The sequence below is a fragment of the Marmota flaviventris genome, chromosome 6, assembly GCF_047511675.1.
Source record: "Marmota flaviventris isolate mMarFla1 chromosome 6, mMarFla1.hap1, whole genome shotgun sequence".
NCBI lineage: Eukaryota > Metazoa > Chordata > Mammalia > Rodentia > Sciuridae > Marmota > Marmota flaviventris.
This window is the reverse complement of record NC_092503.1, coordinates 51888926-51901202: the sequence shown is the minus strand read 5'-3', so window position 1 is coordinate 51901202 and position 12277 is coordinate 51888926. Positions and strand designations below refer to the sequence as shown.

The following is a 12277-nucleotide window of genomic DNA, read 5'->3' as shown; positions in this document are numbered from 1 at the left end:
TCACCAGCTGCCAGGACTGGAGGGAAACTGCTGAGGGGGCAGATATGGCCAAACCAAACATCTCCCTGTAATTAGAGTTGGCTGGGGGAAAATGGCAGAAGAGGATAGAAATATGTGGCCTTGGATTTGGGGGCGGGCGAGAATGCTGACTAGGTTTCTGAGAGACTTAAATTGAAGAACCTAGCTAGATTTGACCTTGGACTCTGTCTTCCCATCTGCTATGCTGCCCAGGGAAGAAGCCAGCACCGAGCACCTGAAACGTGGCCTATCCAAACGGAGATATGCTGTAAGTGCAAAGTACACTGGATTTCAAAGACACGACACAAAAATACTTCAATACTTTTTATTACTAATTGCATGGGCAAAGTAATAATATTTTGAATACATAATGGGTTAGTTAGAATATTTTATACAAATCAATTTCACTGGTTTCTTTACTTCCTTTCTACATGGCTCTAGGAAACCTGACCCATGCTCCTTGTCTTCGATTTGCACTGGACACGTGCTGATGTAGACCTTTGTTTCTATGCTTGTTAAAATGTGAGTGGTGGTGAAGATCTGGGTGATAGGGGGTTCAGATGGGAAGGAACACTGGGGTGACATGCCAGGGCAAAATGTGATGGTTACTACTTGTTGCCTGAGACCTTCAGCTTTAGGGAGTGTGAGGAGAAATTCCAAGAGACTCAGGTTAGTCAGGTCTGTCCTGAGTACCACTCCACCTCTCTGTACCTCAGGTGACCAATCTGCAAATGGGAGGGAAGGATCAAATTCTTGTTGAATGCCGGGCACAGTAGCATGCCTTGTAATCCCATCGGCACAGGAGGCTGAGGCAAGAGGATTGTGAGTTCAAAGCCAGCCTCAGCAATTTACAGAGGCCCTAAGCAACTAATCAAGACTCTGTCTCTAAATAAAATATAAAAAAGGGCTTGGGGATGTGGCTCAGTGGTTAAGTGCCCCTGGGTTCAGTCCCTGATACTAAATAAATAAATAAGTAAATAATAAAAAGTCTTGCTGAATGAAATAAAATCTGAGAAGCTCTATGTCTGCGTTGTTGCCATCACTCCAAATTTGTGTGATTCTTACAAAAACCAGTAGAATGAACCTCATAGCTCTTTGTCTTCAGCCAGGACCCATCCTGAAGAGCCTCACTATTTATCTGTTAGTTGTCCTTCAGCTCCTTTTGTGAGAACAAACTTATGGATTCCCTGGTGGTGTGTCAACATAGGTACAGATACACACACAAGGAACAAGTGCAAGATGAATAAAAGAAGCTTCGTGTCCCTCTTAGGGACTCAAGACAATTCGGAAAAAAAAAAAAAAAAAAAACCTCCTGTGGATGATATTCAGAGGAAATGTATTTGTTTTCTTTCAACTCTACATAAGAAATATCTATGATTTTGCTGTTAATCTGTCAATCATGGACATCTAAGACTTTGATTTAAATAAATCTAATATTTTAGATTAGTAAATGATCCAGTTCAATAAGAATTCCGGGAAACCCAACTCTTCCGTTCTTCAAAAATCAAACAACCTGCAAATTGAAACAGTATCACTTCTCAAGCACATTAGTTTGCTAAGCGTAAAAGAAGACTGTAAAAACCAAATAAATATGCCAACAATGCACGATGAATTTCTTTTTTATACAAAGCTTGACTCTAGGCTGCCTCAGCCAGTAGCAGGGCTGGTGGGGAAAACTGGCGACTCAGCTGATGAGCTTTAGAATGTGCAAATTAGTCGCCTACAATAAAAAGCCAGGGTGGGTAATGTACAGATCCAGCCCACTCATCTGAGGTTAGCAGCACCTGTTCCTTTTTGATGTGGGTGGCTTGTGTTTCTTCAGCCACACAGCCCCTTCCTGGATGACTCTCTTGTATAGCAACCTACCCAGTCAGGCAGTCTGAAGCAAGAAACACAGGGTGGGAGGCATAGCCAGATAGAACTGTAGGGAACACGGAAAAAAATGAAAAACCCTGGCTTTGGGACTGACCCATCTGGCTTAATTTTAGTTCCACCACAGGGGCTGAGTGACCCTGGGCAAGTTGCTTCACTAGTCTGAGCAGTTATATGGGAAAAGCTAAAGAAGTTCTACTTGCATCAGGAAACTGTGTGGTACCTGGTGAGTAGTAAGTGCTCTGCTAAAGTTATTTCTTCTTATGCCAAAGGCAAGAAGTAAAAATGTTTGGCATAATCTATTATTATAGAAAACCTCAGCTGACTACCAAGGAAGTGGTAAAAAAAAATTATTGCAAATACATGAAGGCCTAGATCATACACTACAAAAAATTCAGGAAAGGAAAACAAAGAGAAACAATATCAGACATTGTCCTAAAATAATAAGAGATCCAGGCCAAGATTATCCATGGCTACTCAAACCACTGGATAAAGGGGAGGTCAAAACAGGATGTTCACAAAGGACCCTGTATCAGCCTACATGTGGCTTACTAATAACTCAAAGTGGACCTTGACTTGGTTAGATCTGGTTACTGTTTTACTGAAGGCTTCAAACTTATCATGGAGGGTGGTGGGTCAAGGTGATATCACCTGTCTCATGATGTAATGCATTATCTAGCATAGGACATCACTTATAAAATATTCATGTCAAAAGATGTGTACCCTCCATCTAATAATAAGACTCTACACAAAATGCTTTTCAGGAAGAGAGGAACAAGTTAGATGACACTATGAAGAAACAAACCCAGAGTGTAGGACATTCTACCCCATAACCAGCCTGGACTCTTTGAAAAGTCATTTAAGGGTTGGGGACATAGCTCAGAAGTAAAGCACTTGCCCTCCAAAAAATCCATACAACAACAACAATAGCAGCAGCAACTGTGAAAAGCAAAAACAAAACAAAACAACAAGAACAAAACAACATTAAAAAAGAAAAAAGCCATACATTGTTTTACAGGATAAAAGAAAAGCTGTCAACCATATGAATCAAATGAATTCAATTAGATACTAGATTTTGGGGTGAGGGACTGAGCTATAAAAGATAGTTTGGGATAGGTGGGGAGATGTGAATATGATATTATATAATATCATGATTATTAAATTATATAATTAAATATATAATTATTATTATTATATTATATAATGATTATTAAAATTCCTAGATGTGATAATAGTACATGGTAACTATGTAGAGGTGAAATGTCAAGATATTTGCTGCTTCCAATTGGTTCGGCAAAAATTTATAAAATATGTATGATTTTTATTTAGAATTTTAAGAATGACAAATTTTATGAATGAATGGTAAATTGAGGTAAACGACTTTAGGTATTTGATTTACACTTCTTCCAACAAGTAGGTTTGAAATTTTTCACAATGAAAAGCCAGGGGAAAAGTGGAAGAGAAAGAAAACAAAACATCACCATGTGTGCACATGTATACACACACACACACAGGCAGAGAAAAAGGAAAATAAGATCAGATAATATCACCACCTCCCTCTTTGAGAAGACCCTTGACATTGATATTCAGGTCGGCTTCCTTGAATGCCTTCTCATTCAATATGGTTTTATTTTTTTACCAACTTTAATAAATTTCATGTGCACTCATTCAAACTGACATATCCACTGTCTTGGTTTTTTTGTTGGTTGACATTGAAACCAAATTTTAAGCTTCTGTAGAGACTACCAGGTAGGCATGAAGGCTAAAATAACAAATAAAAAGCTCCTGAAATTGATACCTACATGCCTATCAGAGTGGTTTTAAGCTGGCAAGACTGGATCAAAGGTGGTGGGTGGACCATCCTATTGGATTCTGATATTTTCCAAAGACAGAAGCTCCCTCTCACCTGCCCTGGGCATTAATGGAGGAAGAACAGGTAGAGGGGGCTAGTCAGCCAGGCCACTGAGGTTTCTAGAATCTGTTCCTGTGTGCAGCATGCTGCGCCTGTGTTCTGTTGCACACAGCAACGATGGCATAACCTGCCGAACAGCTACTGGATTCAATTTTTAGAGTTCCCAAAGAGCCAGGACTGTGATGACTTCAACACAGAGAGGGCTAGCTACAAAGGATCTGGATTCAGATAGCGTGGGTGTGAGTCTGGCTCTGCTGCATATTAACTGAACAAGCTCAGAGCTGTGTTTCTCAGTGGGTGTGCTGTGGATGCTGCCAGGGACAACTCTTCACAGGACAGAACTGTCCCAGGCACTGCAGGACCATCCCTGCCCTACTCTCTCTAGGACCAAAGGCTAAGAGTGCCTCCCAGTCCTTGAGAGTAGCACATGCACACACTCCAGAAAGCCCCCTGCCTTTGACACAGGCTAAATTCTCATCCTCAGATTTATCTGGTGATAATTTCAGCTCTACCATCTAAGAAGTGTTTGGGGAGGATCAGATTGCTGCAGCTCTTTATAAACTTAAATTAGCTATACAAATGATATGCTTTTATGCATCCACAAGGCAGTCTGCACTTAAAGGCAGGGCTGTGGGGTGGGCCAACCACCTGGATTCCAGGTGGGATCTATTACAGTCTTGTCAATCTAACCAGACACTAGAATGCATGACAGCTATTTACTCTGAAAATGTTTTCCCGTGATAAGTGGGAAATTTTGGCTTATGAGTGTTGCTACAGATTAAAACCACACCACAGTGTGAGTTTTACAGTGAAAGCAGATGGCAAAGACACAGGCTACTGTAGCAGATGAGCAGCATGGCTTCCTCAAAGTGGCTTCACAGAATCTGGTTTAGGATGTCACCCAAACTGGCCGGGAATGGAAATGACACCTCTCTTGGCGAGCAAGTGATGAGAGGATTGTGGGATGACGTCAGGGATGGGGACTACAAAGTGCCACAGAAGATGACACCCCACCCTCCTACGATCAGGTCTGATTTTCAAAATAATGTACTTTAGAGATGTCTGTTTTAAACTTTTGAACAATGCTTTGGAAAGGGAATCTTGGAGGCGGGGCAGACTAGCACTCTGCCTCTGGTGGGCTGTAAGCTCTGAAACTGAGATGGGATAATGGAGCTGGGGTCTTCACAATTTAGTGCCTGAGAATCCCCTAGAGAGTCTATCAGCATGAAGACTACCCACTTTGGGTGTCTGTGAACCTGGGGTGGCCTGGGGCTATGGAACCCAGGGCTTTACGTATGCTAAGTGCATGCTCTACCACTCAGCAGTGCCCTCTCCCCTGGCTGCACTTTAAAACCAGCTGTTTGGGTGATTTGGACACAGGAAGCCACAGACTGCTCCTCTCTAGAGACTTCTCTGGTGGAAGGCAGCCTTCAGCTCTCTTCAGGGTTCACTCTTGCTCTCATTTCATGGCCTTAAATAACTCAGAATTTAGGTAAAAGTGCTTCTTTGCTTTTAGGCCTGGGCATTACAGAATTGCTTGTTTTTACTCTTTCTCTTTGCTCCTCCCCAGCACTGTGTAAATGAGAAGGTACTTTCATTGTGCTGATCTGATTTCTCCTGTATCATTCACTTTTAAATGAGGTCTAGGAAATGCTGACCAGACAGGAAGCTCTGACCTCTCCTTTAAGGCTCAAAGCCTCAGGTATTAACAGAGAAATGAAGGAGGCCACAGAAGGCTGGGACCAAGGAGGCAGAATGGGCACACATCTGGAAGAGAAAGAAGTGAAAGCAGATGCCTACTCCAGGTCAGAAGCCAGCGGGAAGGAGGAGTGAAATGGCCCACGAGGATTATGGGGGGGGGTGGTATGTGGGGTCAGAGGGGCGCTGGGCACAGAGTGATGGATGGATAGCTTCTCCACAGATCCAACAGTATTTAGTGCCAACACAGTGTTTTTTATAACCTCACTCAACTCTGTTTACCAATTCAACTTTGGTAAATTTCATTCATCTTCAAAACAGTCGGCTGATAATGTCAAGTCCCTAAATCTATGGGCTTGGCCATCTGAAATGAGATCTTTTATCCTTCTCTGGCTTTCCAGAATACATGTTCATTGCATTCTTGCAAGAAGAAAGACTACCCATAAAAGAAAAATTAAGGGGCATAAAGTTGAAAGAATATCATACCAAAGCTTTTGGTAAGAAAATATTTATGTCCACAGTACTTGCCACACCCTTTCTGGGAAGATATTACTGGCCTAGAAGCTGGGTTAGTGTATCCCAAAATACACCTCACAAAAAGCACAGTTACCCTCCCAAAATAGGCCCTATAATTAAGTGAAGTCTTTTCAAGTGGATTGTTCTATATCACAACTTGACATATGTTGCTTTAATCTCTCTGCTTCAGCAAATGTAGCCATATTGGGCTACAAAAGCTCTCAGCAACTCACATTTAAGCCAGATTGTGGTGTCACTAGCAAACTGATGCAAATAAACAGTCCTGGGTACCAAAATACTCGATCTCAATCATCTGTAATGAGATCTCTCTGCTCCCTAAGCACATTTTGATCACAACAGAATTGCTACCCTTGATTCAAAAGAACGAACAGCCCAGACTGAAGTACGGTTTCATCTCTGAGGTCACCTGAAGACAAACACATCTGAGCAGGCTGGGGCTGAAATTGAAAGCACGAGACTTCTTTTGTGGAAACGCTGGGCTCATGCTATGTGAGTCTCACTTTTATGTGTAGGGACCAGCATTCAGTATGAGCCACTGGAGGCCCATCGTCTGGATTTATTTAGGTCAGTTTTTGCTTGGAGTCAAGGGTAACAGATGAGGTAACTTCTCTGGAGCCCTTTCAGCCTTCTGAATCCTGAACCAATTTGTTTTTTACATATTACATATAATTACATGCGTGTTCAAATATTTAAATTTGTAAAGATTTAAAGAAATGAGTACTTCAGACATTTACATTTTGTTACTGCTTCTAGTATGAGTTTCTCAAGTTCAGCACTGTTGACATTTGAGGTTGGGTCATCCTGTGTGTGTGTGTTGCTGTCCTGAACATTGTAGGGCATTTAGCATATCCTGCCCTCTGGACTCCATTAGCACACCCTCCTTCCCCTCAGTTGGGGCTTGATACTACCAAATGTCTTCTGGGAGGGTGAAACTGACCCCGCTCCAGAATCACTGCTCACTCTCTATTTATGTGTTTATATCTCACCCCCTGGCATGGCTGAGAGAACAAAGGTCTGGATTTTTGGAGGTGACCACAAGTTAGTTTTAAGAATCTCAAACCTCCCCTGACTCACAATGAAGAATTGGGATCTGTGACACTCTATCTCCTCACGAGATTTATAAACAGCACTGCTGATGTCTCCAAATAAGGGAGCCAGGACCTGGCTTCATTTTAGTCAGAACTAGGATGAGGACGGATTTGCTATCACCTAGCTCCTGGAAGTGACCCTCTCTGCTTTCTGGATATCCATTCTTAGAAGAGAGTTCAACAGAAACCCTCACTGACCCACTTCTAGGTAGTGACTGACAACAAGGGTTAGGGTTGGGTATCTGTTAACATCATCTACAGAGGCCATGCTTCTGGGCCAGATCCCATCAGGGGCAGCACTTCAAGTGCTGGGCATATGTACAGGAGGGACAAGGCTCTCCTCAAGGAGTTTTGCAGGGCAGGGAAGGATATGAAAAAGTCCTAGAGTGGGGGATGGGAAGTTCATCCCAGAGAAGAGAAGGTGAATGAGGAAGGAGAGTATCTAAATATCTGGAGAGCTGACATGTGGGAGAGTGAGTGGACTTCCTTAGAAGGTGACTAAGAGCAGAAGATGACTCAATAAATATTTACAAATTTATCACATCCCTTCCATGTGCTAGGCACTGGGACGACAGAAAGGAGTAAGTCCAAATCCCTGTCCCATGAGCACATATTAGAGTCCTAAAAACTAGATTGTTTTTCTTTCCGCCCATTTTTACCTCGCCTCCTTTCCATCCCTCTCTTTCTTTTTAAAAAGTTGAGATAATTGTCCAGTTGTTTGTCTAACTGCTCATTTTTTCCATTTTAACAATTAAGGTTTAACTTACAGCAAAATTCACCCTTTCTAGTGAGTTCAGTCCTGTGGGTTTTCACAAAAGCATGTAACTATACACGTACTACTATAATTAAGCTATGGAACACGTTTATCCCCTCCCCCACAATTTCTCTGAATCCCCTAATTGTTTATTTATTATTTTATTTTCTTATTGAGACAGAACCTTTGTATATCTACATGGGGTTCAGTATAGTGACTTGATCCACGTATGCAATGTGTAATGACTAAATCAGGGTAATAAGCACTTCTATCTCCTCAAATATTAGTCACCTCTTGGTGACTCTTGTACTTTTCAAGATATTTTGAAATATGTGATAGAGTGTTGTAACCAACAGTTCCCCTACCAGGGTTCAGAAAGCCAGAGTTAATTTCTCCTCTCTGTGTTGGTGCCCTAGCAAGCTGCCTTAAGCAATAGCAAGTTCCTTATCTCTAAGAAAATTTGAATTCCCCTGTCAGGGATTTTGTAGAAGAGACTTTTGGTAATTGGGAGGTTGGAGCAGACACTGTCTGAGGCCATATCCATCTTTTTGATTCCATGAAACTGCAGCAGAGTCACCGATAGACATATGATCTTCAATATCATCAGTCCATCTGCAGTTATGGGGTAAAGATCTTCATCTCCAAACCAAATACTTCTAGTCAAAACTCAAAAATTTTAGTTCAATATTGGATCTCTGAGAAGCTACCCAATAAGCATAGGCAAAAAAAAAAAAAAAAAAAAAAAAAAAAAAAAAAAAAAATCCAAAGGAAGGTTTGGAAATTAAAGCCTAAAAATATGGTATTACCATACTTATTAAGGGTACTATCTACCCTTAAGCCCTCTTTCTCTTACTGTTAATGTGTTTCAAAATAACATCAACTCCAAACTTGAATAAAGCTCAAACAATGTGACTTCATTTACTTGCAAAGGTGGCAGGAAGGGAAGTTCAATTAGTCCAGCCTGTCTAAGAATGGATTGCCAAGGTTACAAAAGATGGTAAATGCCACAGAGGTTATGGAATGAATGATGGAAGGGGCTGTGGTGAACAGCTGTGCGGTGCCCTGTGACATCAAATGGGTATGACCAACCCATCCCAGCAGCCCTCCTGCTGGAAGATGCCTTTTGGTGGCTTATCGTCAGTGACAAATGTCCAGTCTCCAACAAGGCTGGACATGAAAATGACAGCTTTATTGAGCATCTACCATGCCCCAGTACTACCAATCTCATTTTATTCTCACAGCCACCCAATGGGGTAGGTAGCATTGGAGGCCTCTTTTTTAAGAAGAGGAAAATAAAACTCAGAAAAGTTATATAACAACCAGTAGGTGCAGAACTTGAATTTTAACTTAGGTCTCCTGACCTTAAAGACTGTCCTTTTTATTACTACTAGCATGGTCTGGGTGGTTGCTAGGTTTAACGTTCTTGGTCTCTTGGGCCACTGAACGCCAGTCTGTGGCAAGCTCACAGGCATGTTGGGTCCTTAAATTCTTTAATTTACCATTCCTCATGCAGCTAGCGGTCTGCTTCTCTTTCATTTCAACATATAGGTAATAAGGATTTTTCTGCTTCAGAAACTATCTAATTCTTTTGGTGTACAAGTTGATTATCATGTTATACAGCTGGCTTAGAACATAAACTAAGCTGTCATGGTGTTCTTTATCCTGTGCCCAGAAGCTTTCCTAAATCGAGACTTGCTGCATTTCAGAAAACCCCATATTGCTTAATAACATTAGTAATAACTACGGGGAAAACACCATACTGTCAGAAAACATCAATTCAGCATTGCATTTAATTATAAAATTCCTTTCAGTTTAGTGCAGATTTAGAAGATGCAGAGAACAGGGCAACGACTTTCCTTCATGAGCACCATTTTACAACAGAAGGTACTAGAAATAAATGCAGCATCACTTACCAAAATTTCCGCCAACTATCACAAACTTTATATACACCACATGTCTTCTAAAACAGCGGCAGGACTGATTCTGAAAAACAATACAAATAAATAAATAAATAACCACTCAATAGGCATAATTTAACGTACATTGTCTTTCTGGAAAAGTTGATCTCTTTCCTTTGTTTTGGGCACCCATCAATTTACCAAACTTCTCCTACTGGTTTCCTCTTTGTTTTTCACAGGAAGATGAAACCAATTACCTCAGTACATGCTATTATAAACCTGGATAATGAAATAAATCAGAAACTGTATTCACAAGTAGTTGAAATTGGGGGCTGGGGTTGTGGCTCAGTGGTAGAGCGTGTTTGCATAGCATGTGTGAGGCTCTGAGTTCAATCCTCAGTACCACGTAAAAATGGATAAATAAAATAAAGCTATAAAAAACCGAAATTTTTGAATTTTTAACCCCTTAAAATAATCAAAGATAAGAGAACAATGGAAAAAAATATATCTAAAGTGGAACTCATAGCAAATTTCAACCAAAGCAATCTTATCCCCGTCAACTGTCCCTTCTTCCCAGCTACCTGAGAGATCCTGAGCAATTTTCCTAACCAATTTTTTTTTTTAGACTTCATTTTACTATCTGCAAAAGAGGGATCATTGTACTAACCTCTAAGGGTTGCCATGAGGATTCAATGACATAGATTTACAGACAGAAATGACACTTCAGAAAGGCTTAACACAGCATCTGGCACACTGTGAGCACTCAGTAAACAGGCTCAGAACATAGCGTGGCCTTCCTCATGTCTGGTGCGAACCAAGGCCCAAATATGCTGCTGGAATTCCACTGCAGTGCTGGGACTGGCTGCTGCTCTCCTTCTCATCAAGATACCCCATCTGGTGTGCATCACGCCTTGCAGAAACCAGTCCCTGGGCCGCTGGTCCCTCCCTTCCCATCTACCTCTGCAGCTCTGCAAGGCATTCTTGGCAGACACACCTTCTGGCTCCCCTACTAGTTTCCTCTTTTTACCTGCATGACACAAGCATGATATCCATGCCTTTTTGGAGACTGGAGTCCAGCAGCTGTCCCCAGCACTCTCAAGCTCATCCCAGTTTGACTCCCACATGTTCCCACCAGACATTGCAGCTCCAGGTACCTGTCCTGCCCTGGGCTTCTAGCTGGCCAGTCCCTTCTCCAAGGGCTGATGGGAGGATGCCCAGCTATTTTCTAAGGCAGGGACGCTTTTTACTTTTTTTGTACCATGACATTCTACAGACATGTTTTTCAAAATAATGTTTTTTAAATGATTGAAATTAATACATGAAATGCACAGTATTCAAAAATAAGCTGTGCATTGATTTATAGTTATCAAAATTGAAATGAGTTTTTTTTCAATGTTTGAATAATTTTCAGAGAAACTCTAATAACTACTGTGATTTTGAAATATCCTTAAACAATAAATGATGTTTCAGGATACTGCAACTGTAATATAATATAAAAATATTCCTAAGTTCTATTTGGAATAGAACTTAGCTAAGGCTGGAAGCTATGGCTGCTTCCATAATAATAGGAAATGTTAGATTTCAGTTAAGGGTTAATGCAAATTATGATTTTTCTTCCCATATAAGTTCACAGACCCCTTAAAATGATTCATGGACTTCATTCTGGTCATCATCTAAAAGGTCTTTCTCTTTACCTTTTCTACCTTGATTTTTCTAATTCAGTATTATCTTAATTCTCTTTTGTTTTTCTTCTTAACACTACTGTGTTATTTGATATATAAATGTACTTCCTGTACTTCATATTTTAAGTTGTAAGCTCTGTAATTTGTAAGAAAAGGCCCTTTTTATTCCATATTTTCAGTCCTCCTGTGGCTAATAATGCCTGCCCTGTAGCAGGCACAATAGTGAGGTGTTCACCAGGAATGTCTGAATGAATCAGTTTATAAGAGTGTAATCCTGTGTGTCCTACATGTGCTTGGCTAATATTAATATTATCTCTCTTTGGCAATCTATGAGGTCCTACATATATAGGTGAATACTATACTTAAATCATAAATGACTGAAATTAGGAAATGAAATGTTCTTTCTGTTCAGAGAGGGAAATGCTTAGTCTGTGCTGTGCTACCTGATACATGGGTACCTATGTGACATAGATGATATACATGCCTTTTTGGAGACTGGAGTCCAGCAGCTGTCCCCAGCTAGCCCAGAGTAGCTGAGGATCTCTTACTCTTCCATAACCTCTACACAGATAAGGAACTGTCAGTGATTCCCACAAGAGGACCCAAGTTGGTGAGGCCAGGTAGAGTTGCCTGGCACCCACCAGAGACCAGACCAAGACCCAGTTTTTCTATTAGTTTCACAGATGTGAGCCTGTAGTTGTGGAGCTGGTGGAGTGAATAGTAGAAAGGATGAAATTCTATCTCTCCTCCAAGTATCCTTGTGAATGATGCTGTCTTTGCCTATGAGATCAGAGACAGCAGCCACCAAAGTGATTGTC

General features: G+C 41.1%; 1 protein-coding gene across 2 annotated transcripts in view; it reads right to left on the bottom strand.

Annotated features, from left to right (window-relative positions):
* Fyn (FYN proto-oncogene, Src family tyrosine kinase) overlaps nt 1-12277 on the bottom strand; it is a 207276-nt gene that overhangs the window by 112364 nt on the left and 82635 nt on the right. For both annotated transcript variants that reach the window (XM_027928301.2, XM_071613116.1), the window contains exon 2: nt 9793-9862. The gene's annotated coding sequence lies outside the window, so the exon portion shown is untranslated. The remainder of the gene's footprint in view (nt 1-9792; nt 9863-12277) is intronic.